Below are 13,649 nucleotides of genomic sequence, written 5' to 3' on the forward strand. Positions count from 1 at the left end.
ACCATGTTCAGATAGCTGCCTCTGTTGTGACAGACCCATTGACTGGGATGGAAGCAACTGCAAGATGAGTGCCTCCATTTCTGTAATCCTGGTCCGACAGCCCCTTTTCCTGTTGCACTACCATACACTCTCCTCCCCATAATTGTGACACCAACGGTCTCCATAAAAAAAACTGCAACATTCGTCCTGTGTGTGAATATTTCAGTCACTGCAGGCCTGTGCTGACAGTTCCAAATCTTCCTATTCATTCTCTTCAGCAGCTCCAGGTCTGAATAGAAGCATGTTTGATTAATATGTTCAGCTGTGGAATGATGCATGAGTTTCTCATTAATGGCCTTAGCAAATGCTCAACCACCACAAAATCGCTCTTCTTTTCCTAACTTTCCATTAATGTTCATTAACCCATCGAGGGTAGGACTATTTGGAGCAGCACATGGGCAAATGGTCCATTTACATCTTTTTCTGATAGAGTACCCCTGTTTAACACATCTAATTTTCACAAACATCAGCCAAGAGAGGAAATTTTAGCCCATGAATAATGTCAATGGGGTTATAGGATAAAGTGATTCAGATGGGAATTTCATCAGAGCTGTTCCTGCTCTGCTGCCGTAAATTACGCACGCAAATGGGGACTCTGACGGACCTATGGTGAAGATACAGCCCACACAATTTTGAGTTGCAGCGCCTACCATTAAGGCCGGTTTTGTTGAAAATATGGAGGCCGCCTACTTTCCGCCCGCTTCCGGCGCAGAACACGGCGGCCACCATTTTGTTGAGGTCGGCAGCACTGCCATTGCCTGCGCTCGCCTCTCCCATATAAATGTGCAGATTGTGGCGTCAATCAGCAAGCAGTGCTTTAATTGACGCATGACTGCTATTTTGGACATCACCGCTCTCCATACCGCCCTCAGCAGTTCTACAGAGACGCTGGCAGCTTTTCCTAAAGAGACACATACATCCTTCAGGTAAGTTTCAATTACAGCTGTTTCGTAATGCACGTTGAAAAGAAAAAATGTAAATGTACCGTCACCCATTCCGTGTACTGTATAGTGACACATGTAATGTAATTTTGTTGGACGTACTACAAGGTATCCCGTATTGTACCAAATTGTACTTGAACTGAAAAGCAAGGAAATGTATCGAACGGAACTACCATCAGCACCCAAATGTAGTGTATGGGATTGCTGGCCGCAGCTAAACGTACTGAACTGCTTTTGAATGTACTGTACAAATTTTTTATATGAATAAAGTATATTTTGAAATTTTAAAAAAAAGTTTCAATTACAGCTTTTGGACTAGTTTTTTTGCATTTTATTGGAGAAGCGGCTTGGTGCAATATTTTTTTTTAAGTTGTTAAAGTGTGTAGGCAGTGCTGGATGCTTGCAAGGCTTTGTATGTTAAAGCAAGACCTCTGAGAACATCACTTGCTCCAAGTCCTGGGGCTTTAGTTGCAGACCCCCTTGGACTGCAACACCACGTGGAGATGGAGCAAAGGCAGCAAAGGGAACAAACTGTTCACAGAAGAAGGAAGAAGCAAAAGAGGAGGAAACGGAAGGAAGGAGGCAACCCAGACAGTCACTTTCTGGCAAGGATATCCTGGATCGATTCATCTGTGGTACCAGTGAACACTACCCCAATCTCCCTTTCAACATTTGTCCCAAACCTTACCTTCCCTCTGTTACTGACCACCACCGTGTCATCTTGGCCATGATGCTGAAATAAAAGCCACCACAAAGGAAACTTTCCAAACCAACTTTATCCATATATTCATCCAATATTACTTCAGAAAATAAACTAATCACCCTTAGTGACTATCTTGCGTGTGCCTTTGCCTATCCTAGTGATGTTACATAGTGCTATGCCAGTGGCTGCAGCATAGCTGACTTTCAGTGGGGACAATGTAGATGGCCTTGCAAGATGATCTCGAGGAGCTGCTGGCTGGGAGTGTCAAAGAGTGTTGTTGTTGTAATTGTTATTGGTCATCCTCCTCTCCCTCCTCTCTCCTCCTTCTTCTCTCTCCTCACTCTTCTTGGTCAACCATTGGCTGGGCAGGCTAGATTTCCTGGGTGTCTGAAATGAGAAGGTACAAGGGTAGGATTGTGGAAGAAGGATAACGTATGAAGATATCGGCATTTTGTATTTGTTCAGCCCTGCCGCTGGCCAGGGCTCAACCATGCCCCTGCCAAGAATGGTCAGCACTGTCTCCTCCAAGGTGTGAGGTGTTGCTAGGAATGTGAAGTGTGCCTTGTGTTTGGTGGAGATTTGGTGGTAGGTGAGTGATGGGAAGGGGCTTGTATATTGAGCAGTATGTGAGGTTAGTGGTGTAGTTAGTAAGGGATGTATTTTGAAGATGCAGTCACTGACCGTGACCACTCGAATGAGGTCGGGAAACTTCTTTGGGCACTGGAGCCAGGGTCATGGGGGTGACACTGCTGGCAGTGACAGCCTCGGTGATCTGGTCCCACATCCTTCTTTCTGGAGGGCCTCCTGGCCCCCTGTGGGTAGGGGACCTCTGCACAAAGCTGGAGTGCTGCATCTTAGACCCTGGATGCTCTTTCCCTGGCCTGTTAAGCCATTAAGTTAGTGTTGATCCAGTTTTACCATTTTTTATGTTCAAACGGCAGTTCAGCTTTAAGAGCTGCAGACTGCCTATTTTTGAATGATTTTTAATTTTTTCCCCCCAGATGTTAGTTCACCTTTAAGGGCTTAAGACTGCTTTCAAAACTGACAGCCTTCCGTTAAGAAAATGCAATGTGACCTTGGGTCTCCTGCTGAGTGCACAACCGGTCAGTAGCGTGATAGTCACTGGGCTGTGCGCTAAAATCATTTAAATTAGCAGACAGCAACAAATTAATGTGCTGCTTGCACTATCTAAACGGGCACGAGCAAACCTCACCGTGGGTGCCCCCGCCCACTTTCGGGTCTTGTTGAATTTCCCAGCCATGGTGTCTGAACAGGAGCAGTTTCGAGGAAATTTACAGCCTAGATTCAATGATCAGTTGGAGAACAATCACCAGTTGTGACATATAAACAATCATTTTTTTTTTCCCCTGCAAGGAACTGTAGGCTCGAGACTACAGTTGGCAATATTGGCAAATGCATGCTTAATATATTCGCTTGACGCATCTTCACCTGCTATTTTAACGCAGGCCTAACCTGTTCAGACGTTGTGCAACTTCAGTTCGTTTTGGCATTGTGCATTATGCAAATTTTTCTAGTTATTGATATGCCGTTAATTGATATCATTTCGAGGAGATATTTAAGGAATTATTAAGTTAAATAGTCTTGGGATCTTTTATGTCAACCTGAGAGAGCAGACAATGCAGCTGTGTCAGCTGTGGCACAGTGGGTAGCACTCTCGCCTCTGAGTCAGAAGATTGTGGGTTTAAGGCCAACACCAGAGACGTGAGTGCAAAAATCTAGGCCGACGCTCCAGTGCAATGCTGCACTGTTGGAGGTGCTGTCTTTCAGATGAGATATTAAACCGAGGCCCAGTCTGCTCTCTCGAGTGGACATAAAAGATCCCATTGCACTAATTCAAAGAAGAGCAGGGGAGTTATCCCCAGTGTCCTGGACCAATATTCATCCCTCAATCAACATAACAAAAACAGATTATCTGGTCATTATTACATTGCCGTTTGTGGGAGCTTGCTGTGCGCAAATTAGCTGTCGCATTTCCCACATTACAACAGTGACTACACTTCAAAAAAGTACTTCATTAGCTGTAAAGTGCTTTGGGACGGCGGTCGTGAAAGGTGCTATATAAATGCAAGTCTTTCTTTTCTTTCTTTATAGGTGTAGATGATGCAATTCTTTGCAGAACATGAGGGTCCCTTTGCTGCCGGGATCCTGGATGAATAAAATGTGGCGCGCACGGTTACATTTGAATAGTGTGGGTTTTAAGATGGGATGATTATTATGAAATTTTGATTCGTTTGGGAGTAATTTCACAGAATCCGATCATCTCGAAAGTTTTCCTTATTATTAATCTCCCCCCCACCCCAGGAAATTGAGTGGATTGGGTTATCCATTGTGAGCCAAACTGGAAATGGCTTGAGGAGGGGATGGGCCTTTGTAGTTCCATATTTACATTCTTATGTTCTTCATATCTTTCTCGCTTGAGAGATGAACAGTAAAAGGAACAACTTTTAAAAAGAGAAAATATATAGAACGTACTTAGAATTGCAGAGGCTGGCCACTTTTGTTACCTTGGGGAACTATGAACCACCACTGGAAGTTACTGAATGTTCAGTACCTGTAGCATTGCCATCTTCACAGCCAACATACGAGCCACTGTGACTAGAATATGTATGTTCTGCACTTGCAAACCCTTTATTATTTATTCCACTAGCAAAGACCAGTTCCCAAAGTAACAGGAGAGGGGAAATTTCAAACAACTGGATTATACAATTATTATGGGCACAGCATATCTCATTGTGAGCAGTTCAAATAATTTTTAGTTCGGATGACAATTTAAATATAAAAATTTCAATAATAATTCAAAACCTCATTAATTGACCAGCTGACTAACAAACAAAAAAAAGCACCAATAATCTTTATACTTCTCGCTAATAAGCCATCAGAAAAGCAGAAAGCTATCACAAATCATTACACTGATAGGAGCTTAAAAGAGGGGCAAACCAAACATATTTTACATTGGAATGACTGATGGTAGAATATTATGTCCCTACTGTATTTTAGAAAGAAAATCAATGTCAGCTATCGTCCTTGGATAGATCTAATGCTTTACACAGGGACAGACCGAGTGTACATTGTTCTTTAATAACAATATCTAAACTCACCACCACATGGCACATACCTGGCTACCTCCCTATAAAACAGTAACTTGGCAAAAATATTTTTTGAGCCCAAGTCCACAGGATCAGTCAATTCAAATTATCCGATCATTTAATTTCTTGCTGTCTTATTTGCATTGCTTAATTCAACAAACAGATAAATCAATTTTATTTTTAAACACAAAAGATGACTTTGATTTATCAGTGGCCTGTAAATTAGTCCCTTCAATACCCTGATTGTTCTTTAGAAATACAATCATTTGTGAATTATAAACGTGTGGCTATTTCAGCACATTTTTATTATTTGCAAGTCTAATACTGTGTTTAAAAGAAAGAAGGACTTGCATTTATATAACGGTTTCACAACTTCAGGATGCCTGAAAGCACTTTACAGTACTTTTGAGGTGTAATCACTGTTGTGAAGTAGGAAAAACGGCAGCCAATTTACACACAGTAAGATCCCACAGACAGCAATGAGATAGTGACCAGATACATCTGTTTTAGTGATGTTGGCTGAGGGATAGATATTGGCCAGAACACAGGGAGAATTCCCCTGCTCTTCTTCAAATAGTGCCAAGGAACCTTTTACATCCACCTGAGAGGTCAGATGGGGACTCGGTTTAACGTCTCATTTGAAAAATGGCACCTGCGATGGTGCTATACTGCACTGGAATGTCAGCCTGGATTATGTACTCAAGACCCTAGAGCGGGATTTGGACCCACAACCTTCTGACTCAGAGGCAAGTTTATAGCAAATATTGGTATTTGGTCTGAAACTGGCTGGAATCCATCCTGCATTTGCTATTGTAAATTGAAAGAATCATATGGGCTCTGAATTATTATTTTTTTCCATTCTTGTCAGATCAACTCCAGCGGCAAAGATCACTTTGCGCTATTCCACTTGATCTTAGCCAAAAGGCCAAGAGGGGAAGCTGCACCGTTCCTGGAAACACTGCAATACCAGGTCGGTGCGTGGAGTGGACGGAGCAAGCCCCTGTTCCATCTCCCTGTTCCAAAAAACAATTTAATATTTGGTCCCCAGATAGGGATATTAAACTGATAAGAACAGATACTACACTTGGGCTCTGAATTAGCACCAGTATAACCCAACCCACCAATGGGATAGACCCTTATGATGATACCAGTTTGGACACATAGACCTAGGCTTTCTGACCTCTACCTGTCAGTTTCCTGGTAAATGAAGTGCAATTGTGGTCGGAAATGTGATCGGGGTGTGTCCTGCCATATCCATGTTCTCCATTTTTCCGGAGGGCGGGCCTGGCGGTCACAAATGAACCTCCCCATATGTGAGTGGATGGACACATGCTAATAAAATGAAGATGAGGGATTCCCAACCTTCACTGTTTCCCAACATTTTCCCAGATTGCACGTTGAAAGCACAGGCCAACTTGTTGGGTCCCAGCATCCAGTGTTCGGTGGAGGGGTCCTTGGAAGAATAATCTTTAAAGGGGCCTGTACAAGAGGAAGGAAGAAAGAAAGACTTGCATTTATATAGCCCACTTTCATGACCATCGGACGTCTCGAAGCGCGTTACAGCCAATTAAGTCATTTTTGTAGTGTAGTCGCCGTTGTAATATAGGAAATACAGCACGCAATTTGCACACAGCAAGCGCCCACAATGTGATAATGATCAGATAAACTGTTTTTGTTATGTTGATTGATGGATAAATATTGGTCAGGACACCGAAGATAATGCCCCTGCTCTTCTTTGAAATAGTGTCATGGGGTCTTTTACATCCATCTGACTAAGAGCATGGCCATTCATAGATCCCAGTAGCAGCACACAACATTGTGAAGAAAAATTTCCAGCGGCTCGTTGGATACCTCCTTCTTCCCGCCGAGGCCGGACTTGCGGAGACACCGTCCCTCCTTCCCCTGCTCCCTCCATTTTGGTGCAACTCCCCGGGAGAGGCCAATCAGCCTGTCTCCAGCATGCCAATCGTCTTAGGGTTAGAAATATGGCTGGAGATACCCGCCTCAGCACCCCCCTCCCCACCGCCACCAATCAGAAAACCCTGGCCTTGCAGCATAAATTGGCAGTGAGTCTACTGTACATACAAATATGTTCTTCTGCTGTCACATCATGGACTTCGCTGTACCTCCTGTCACATCCTCTACGTACTACCTACTGTTTGATAGTTCACAATGCAGTTCTACTCCTTCATTAAAAAAAACACTTATCTGTACACATTTAGCAAATAGTGCATCTGACATGTGCACACATGTCTTGCATGCAAGCATATAATTGTTTAAAATCCAGACTATTATTATCAGACAGTTCCTCTAATCTGCTTGTGTATCTTTGATTGCTGCGACTAGATTATGGCACCGGGTAAAGTGTAATGAAGGTTAAGTTTTATTTGTGTGATAGCGAAATGCTCACTAATCTCCATGTTGAAAACGTAGATTTTAATAAGTCTTTAATAACAGACAAAGAAAACAGCAGATATTTGCTGTCCCAATAATGTTATTCACATGCTATAACTGCAAGCTAACTAGGGTTTAAAGTTTGCAATTTAATAGCCTGACTAATATTATGCTTGCCTGGGGGTACCAGGATTTTATGGATTTTGACCGCCACAGGTATACAGTACATAGAGAATACTTGATAGGGACTGAGGAGCTATTGGACTTTCAGGCCTGCATGGAAAATGTGTGGAATGCATTTAAAGGTTACCTGCTAATAGGTTGTTCGGTCTGCCACTCTCTTGTAATTTGATCCATATTTCAACAATGGGATTAGCACAAAGAGCTCCAGTTGAAAAGTTAGCACCAACACAGGCCTGATGGGTTGAATATGCTATAACTTGTATGATTTCTCAAGCATTCCCCTTTACGTACTCTTTTCAATTAGAGGGTAGCGTTTCTATCAAACGTGTAATTGAAGCCAGAATACTGGACCATAGGATTCGCACCGGCATATCTTATGCACAACTAAGCCCAACATATCTTCCAGGCTTGGTGCTAATTTAATGATCATTCTCAGTTCCTTACCTGGATTGTTTAATGGGAGGTGATAACCCATTGAAGGACCTTGTAGAGCAAAAGGAGCTTGGAGATGTGGTGGTAGTTTAGAAGAATAGAGGGGCCAAGGATGGGTTTCTTGAGGGGGAGCTGTTGTTGGTGGTTTTGAAAGCAAAGGGACTGTAGATGGAGAGAAGGAACCAATTACAATGTCAGTTTGCGTGAGAGCCAAGAAAGGAAGCTAGGTGGTCAGACCTTTAGTAGCAATGGGGTTGAGGGAGCAGGAAGTAAGTCTCAGAAGAGATAAGGTTGGAAAAGGCAGGATGAAACTGGATGGGGGTTTAGGACTAGAATAAGTGGGGAACTGGAGAGGTTGGCTTGAAGGGAACAATGGAGGGAGTTGACACTCACTTACTTACTCTCACGTCCCTCTACAAACTCTCGCCGCTCCTTCACCCCGACCTCGCCGCTCCTGCTGTACCTGCCTACACTCCAAATCAGTGACCTGGATTTGGGTGACGTCAGATCCAGTCGGCCTCTTCACTGCCATCGCCCACCTGCAGCAGTACGCTCCCTGGAGTGGTATGCCGCTGCACGTCGCTCCCTCTAATGGCCCCAGCCTGCTAATGGTCTTGCAGGCCAGGGCCGCGCCGATTTCTCGGCCGGGCCGCCGCACATTGCTCCCTCTAATGGCCCCAGGAGAGGCGTGAGTTCAGGGCCAAGAAGAGGCAAGGGCCCAGGAGCAGCACAGGCCAGCCCGCACTGCGATATGTGTGCGCGCTAGGTCCGTGCAGCAGAGCAGGTCTCCAGTCATCTTGGTCAATCCTTGCCACTGGACTAAGACCTAGCTCTGTCAAGTCCGTGTGATGGCTGGTGTGCAACAGCCACCACACGTTAAAAAAATCCACGCACAGGCATCTTCCATCCTTCAAGATTTAGTTCGGGACCTGGAATATTAGGTCCTTCATTGAAACACCTGTGAACTCATCCCTTTTTGGCCTGAAAGCAATCATCCTCGATACAAGGGACCGCCTATGATGATGATGACTTACTCTCACAAAGGCATACACTTCAACACAGCATGTCACACAGTATGTTGCCATGTAAGCATTGTTTTAAGGGGTGTCTTTCAGCCAGCGTTCTAATATATATTGCTCCTGCATTTCTACAGGTGAGCTCCCCAGAAACAGCCAGAGCTCCCACTGAAGCCAGCACTTCACAGCATCCTGTGCCATTTACTCCACCTGCGATAAGCTCTAGCACAAACACATTTACCTCAAGGTGGGTGGAGGATTTAGACAGTCTGTTGCAGGAAGGTGCATTGGGTGAATGACAGAACATGTGTGAGCAGGAGCATATGCAGCAGCAGAGTCCAAGAGTTGGGCTCAGTTAGTAGCACTCTCAAGTCCCGCTCCAGACACTTGACCACAAAGTCTCAGCTGATACTTTCGTGCAGTACTGAGGGAATGCTGCATTGTCGGATGTGCCATCTTTCAAATGAGACGTTAATCCAAGTCCCCAGCTGTCCTCTCAGACGGACATAAAAATCAAATTGCATTTTTTGAAGAAGAGCAGGGGAGTTCTCTTGGCCAATATTTATCTCTCAACCACCATCACTAAAACAGATTACCTGGTCATTCATTTCATTGCTGTTTGTAGGACCTTGCTGTGCGCAATATAGGCTGCCATATTTCCTAAATTTACAACAGTGGCTATAGTTCAAACGTAAATTAGCTGTAAAGTGCTTTAGGGTGCCCTGAGGTCTTGAAAGGAAGGATATAATTGCAAATCTTTCTTTTCTTTATTTCTGAATGTAAAGGCAGGCTCTAATCTGAGCATGAATGTCTTGTGCATTCAATTGATACTGTGCATTACATAATACCCTGGAAAGTCAGGTGGCGACTGTGGAGAAGTCCACTACCTGCATTTATGCAAGGCCACTTAGTGGAACTGGAGTCCGCCATGGAGCATGTGACAACTCCAGGGGATCTGCAGTGGTGGCTAATGAAGTGCAAGCCCTTGCAGTTCATGAATGCCTTATAGTGATGCTCAGATGGCTACATGGGCACCATCAATAAAGCCTTTATGCTGCCCTCTCATTCTGGTGCTGTTTCTTTTAAATGGGGAAACTAACAAAAATATTTGAGTGAAAAACGCATCAATTACCTGATTAATGGATCTGTGCAGCACAGATTGACTACTGTTGCTGATATCCCATGAGGTTCCTTAGAAGAAGTGTATATCTGTGAAAATGATCTGCTTATTTATTTGCTGTGGAACCTGGCAATGTGCAGTTTGGCTGCTACATTTGTCTACCAAACAACAGTGACTGCACTTCAAAACGCCATTGTAAAATAACATATGTAATTTCTGAGTATTTATCTAAAAATAAATTTCCTTAAGTCTCAAAAATAATTCAGAAGCAAAAGGTTTTTAAATTGAAGAAATGCAACTAAAATAAGGAGGTGATTGACTAAAGAAAATCCACTCAATAAACAATCTCTGGTACAGTTACTACCTCTCAGAGGTGTTGTTGTTTGTCTCCAAAGAGTTCATAACAGAAAATACAATTGTTAATACATTTATGTTAATGTCATCACTTGCCTGAAGTAAAAGCTTTGAAAATTCAATCTGCAGTTTCTTTCAAAGTCGTTTGGCTAAAGCAACAAAGCTCTCAAATCCTCACAAAATGAAGACACCAGCATTCAAGACCTGTTGATGCACAAGTTACTTGTTGGAAAATTCTACAAAATTTATATGCTGAGAATGCACAGATGTAGCTGACAACTCTCTCTCAACGATTGTAAAGTCAATCTATCCTTTCAAAGCTCAGGCTTTTAAGCCAGGCTGCTGCCTTGAAGTAAAAATGTAAATAAAGGTATTAAAAGCACAGAAGACTATTCAATTATGGAATTTTATATAATCTTATTGTGAATCATGTGTATTTTATTTGGTTTAAAACCTCATTTAGGGCATTGGAAATTTCAGTTATTGAGGAAAAAAATGGTGGTACAGTAGAACAACATTTCACAAATATTTTCTGTGATTTGTGGAGAAAAAATAACAGGCAATACAAGGCTACTTAGTGGCATAAAAGGTAATAGTTACAGGTAAAAGGTAAGTATGGACATTTTCACACTGGAAATGTTTACATAGCGGGTTTCAATGGAGCACATGCTGTAAGTAAGAATTTTACTATATTATATAGATGGATGTTTTTAAAAAAATCATATTTTCTGTTTTGGACCATTTTTATGCCAGCCTTTCCCGACCCAAGCATTGCTCCCAATGTGGCAGATTCACAAATAAACAACCTCGCATGAAAGAAGCAGTAATAAGTATGTAGTATATTTCCAGTGAAAGGTTTTGTTTTGTAAGAGAACTTTTGTATTCAGTATACCTCTATTTAAATTTACATGACTATATACAGCATCCAATGTCAATCCTGTTTGCAATTTCTTCGGCAGCACCTTCCAAACCCACGAGCTAGAAGAACATGGGTGCATGGGAACACCATCATCTCCAAGTCACACATCACAGTGACTTGGGGCATATATCACCATTCCTTCAGTGTCACTGGAATCCTGGAACTCTCTACTTTACAGCATTGTAGGAACACCTTCACTACATAGACTGCAGCATTCCAAGAAGGTCCACCACCACCTTCTCAAGGGCAACTAGAATCATAGAAGAATCATAGAAATTTACTGTGCAGCAGGAGGCCATTCGGCCCATCGTGTCCGTGCCGGCCGACCAAGAGCTATCCAGCCTAATCCCACTTTCCAGCTCTTGGTCCATAGCCTTGTAAGTTACGGCACTTCAAGTGCATATCCAAGTACTTTTTAAATGCTATGAGGGTTTCTGCTTTTACCACCCTTTCAGGCAATGAGTTTGAGAACCCCACCATCTTCTGGGTGAAAAGTTTTGTAAAAAAGAGTTGGGCAATAAATGCCAGCCTTGCCATTGACACCCACAACTTGAGAATGATTCTTTAAAATTTCTTATTTGAAAGGAACAACGCCAATAAAGGAGCAGCTAATTGTGTCACCTTGAGCATTCTAAAGAAAAGATTTCCACCAAAATTCCTCCATGCCTTGTGTTTTCAATCTACAGTTTACAAGCAGGATCTTGTGACTGAGTAAAGAATTATTTTTTCCCAGACTCACTACCTATTGATGACAAGTAGCCACCTTTAATTAGGAGACAATCTGGGGTATTCATTATGGTTCCCTTTGTGGTTCCCATTGATTTGGCGTGGGTTCCCCTAACGAGGAGGTGAAAGTGTAAGTGCCTCTGCTTAAAAAGAAATCGATGACAGAAGCAGGTGATTCACAGTCTTCCCTAATTTACTACTTATTGATCATGGGAAGACAAGATAGACAAATTACAAGAGCTCCCATGAATGAACGAGGTTGGCTGGAGGAGTCTTCACTTTCTCAGGCAGGTTATCCATAAATAACAAATAGACTTGCTAACTAAATTAGTGACCAAAATGAGGGAGTTGAAGCAACTTATGCCGAGACAAAGATTGAAACAAGGTTACAGCCAAGAACGAGTGATGACTGAACAGGTTGCAACCAGAGCCAACATGGCTGTGATTCAGTATAGATTCTTGCTTGTTATACCTTCCGAGCTACAGCGACTGACGGGTGCGGGGGCAGCAAATCATGGAGTCCACTCTATGGGGTAACTGGAAGAAGGATTTAAGGCACAGAGAGTGCAATTATAGTACATGGCTAAGGATCTCATTAAGCAAATTAAAGCCAGGGCTGAAGTTGGTTGAAAATAATTAAGATTAAGATTAAAATAAGCAAGAGAGCTCTAAACATGAAAATAATAACTACTCATTAGAGGGTAATGAGGAATGAACTGGGCACAGGGGGAGCCAGGGAAGAATTTTGTCATTTAAATCTTAATTAAAACAGTTTTAAATTGGCCAATTATCTGTCGTAATACTTAAAACTGTTCACACAGATAACATTTGATTAAAAACAAGTTGCATATGGCCGTTTAAATCTAATGATGTTTAAAAATGTCACATGGGCCTATAGAGCCGATTCTGTGATCCCGCGCTCCAGACGGGAAGCTACACTTGCCTCTATTTTCCGGCCACACACATTAAATGAATAGAAAATCTCATGGCTTCTCGCAAAAGACTCAGTGATTGCAGAATCAGCTATAACTTTCATGAGTGGAATGATTAATTTTCAATCATAACAATAATTATGTGTTTATGGATTAGTGGATCTCCCGTGCCCTTCTTCATGGCTTCAAAAAAAACATTGGCCCGGATCTTGCAGTTGTAAAACTGTCAGTGTTCACCACCATTACTCGGTGAAACTGACAACAACTTCTGACGTCTGCACAGCCGCAGAAAAGTGCAGAAATCCAGAAGATACTGTCAGTGATTCCCTGCTCCTCCACAGGGTGCACTGCTGAAGTCCCTGCAGATAGCAATCTTTAGAAACCAATTGAACTGATGTTAACTTCCCCTTTTACACTGTAATATTGCTGTTAACCCTCCCCCCCACCCCCCGAAAAAGTTAAGCCTTGTTAAATGAAGTGTAACTAGGTTTTTAACAGCGTACTGTGTCATAACTACTGCCGAACAGCCTCTCCAGCCCTGAAAAACGAATTTTTTATTTGTGGAATGTCAATTTTTCCATTGTGATAAAAATTACATAGGTTTTATAATAAAATGTATTCTCTTTAAAGTTTGTTTGTGATATTTTACTTTCTACCTTAATCCCATATGTATATCCCAATCATTATTTTGTTCTCTGTAAAATTTATAAAAAGTGAAGGATAGTCAGTGCATGTTACTTCCTGGTTTGCTGCCTGTAAGAATTCTTCAATGTGATTGGCTGC

The 13,649-nt window shown here is 42.4% G+C and overlaps 1 pseudogene; it reads right to left on the reverse strand.

Annotated features, from left to right (window-relative positions):
• Positions 1-5,723: 5,723 nt before the first annotated feature.
• On the reverse strand, positions 5,724-5,897 carry LOC139279081 (U2 spliceosomal RNA; annotated as a pseudogene).
• Between the last annotated feature and the right edge of the window lie 7,752 nt (positions 5,898-13,649).

The sequence above is a fragment of the Pristiophorus japonicus genome, chromosome 13 (assembly GCF_044704955.1).
Source record: "Pristiophorus japonicus isolate sPriJap1 chromosome 13, sPriJap1.hap1, whole genome shotgun sequence".
NCBI classification, from domain to species: Eukaryota; Metazoa; Chordata; class Chondrichthyes; family Pristiophoridae; genus Pristiophorus; species Pristiophorus japonicus.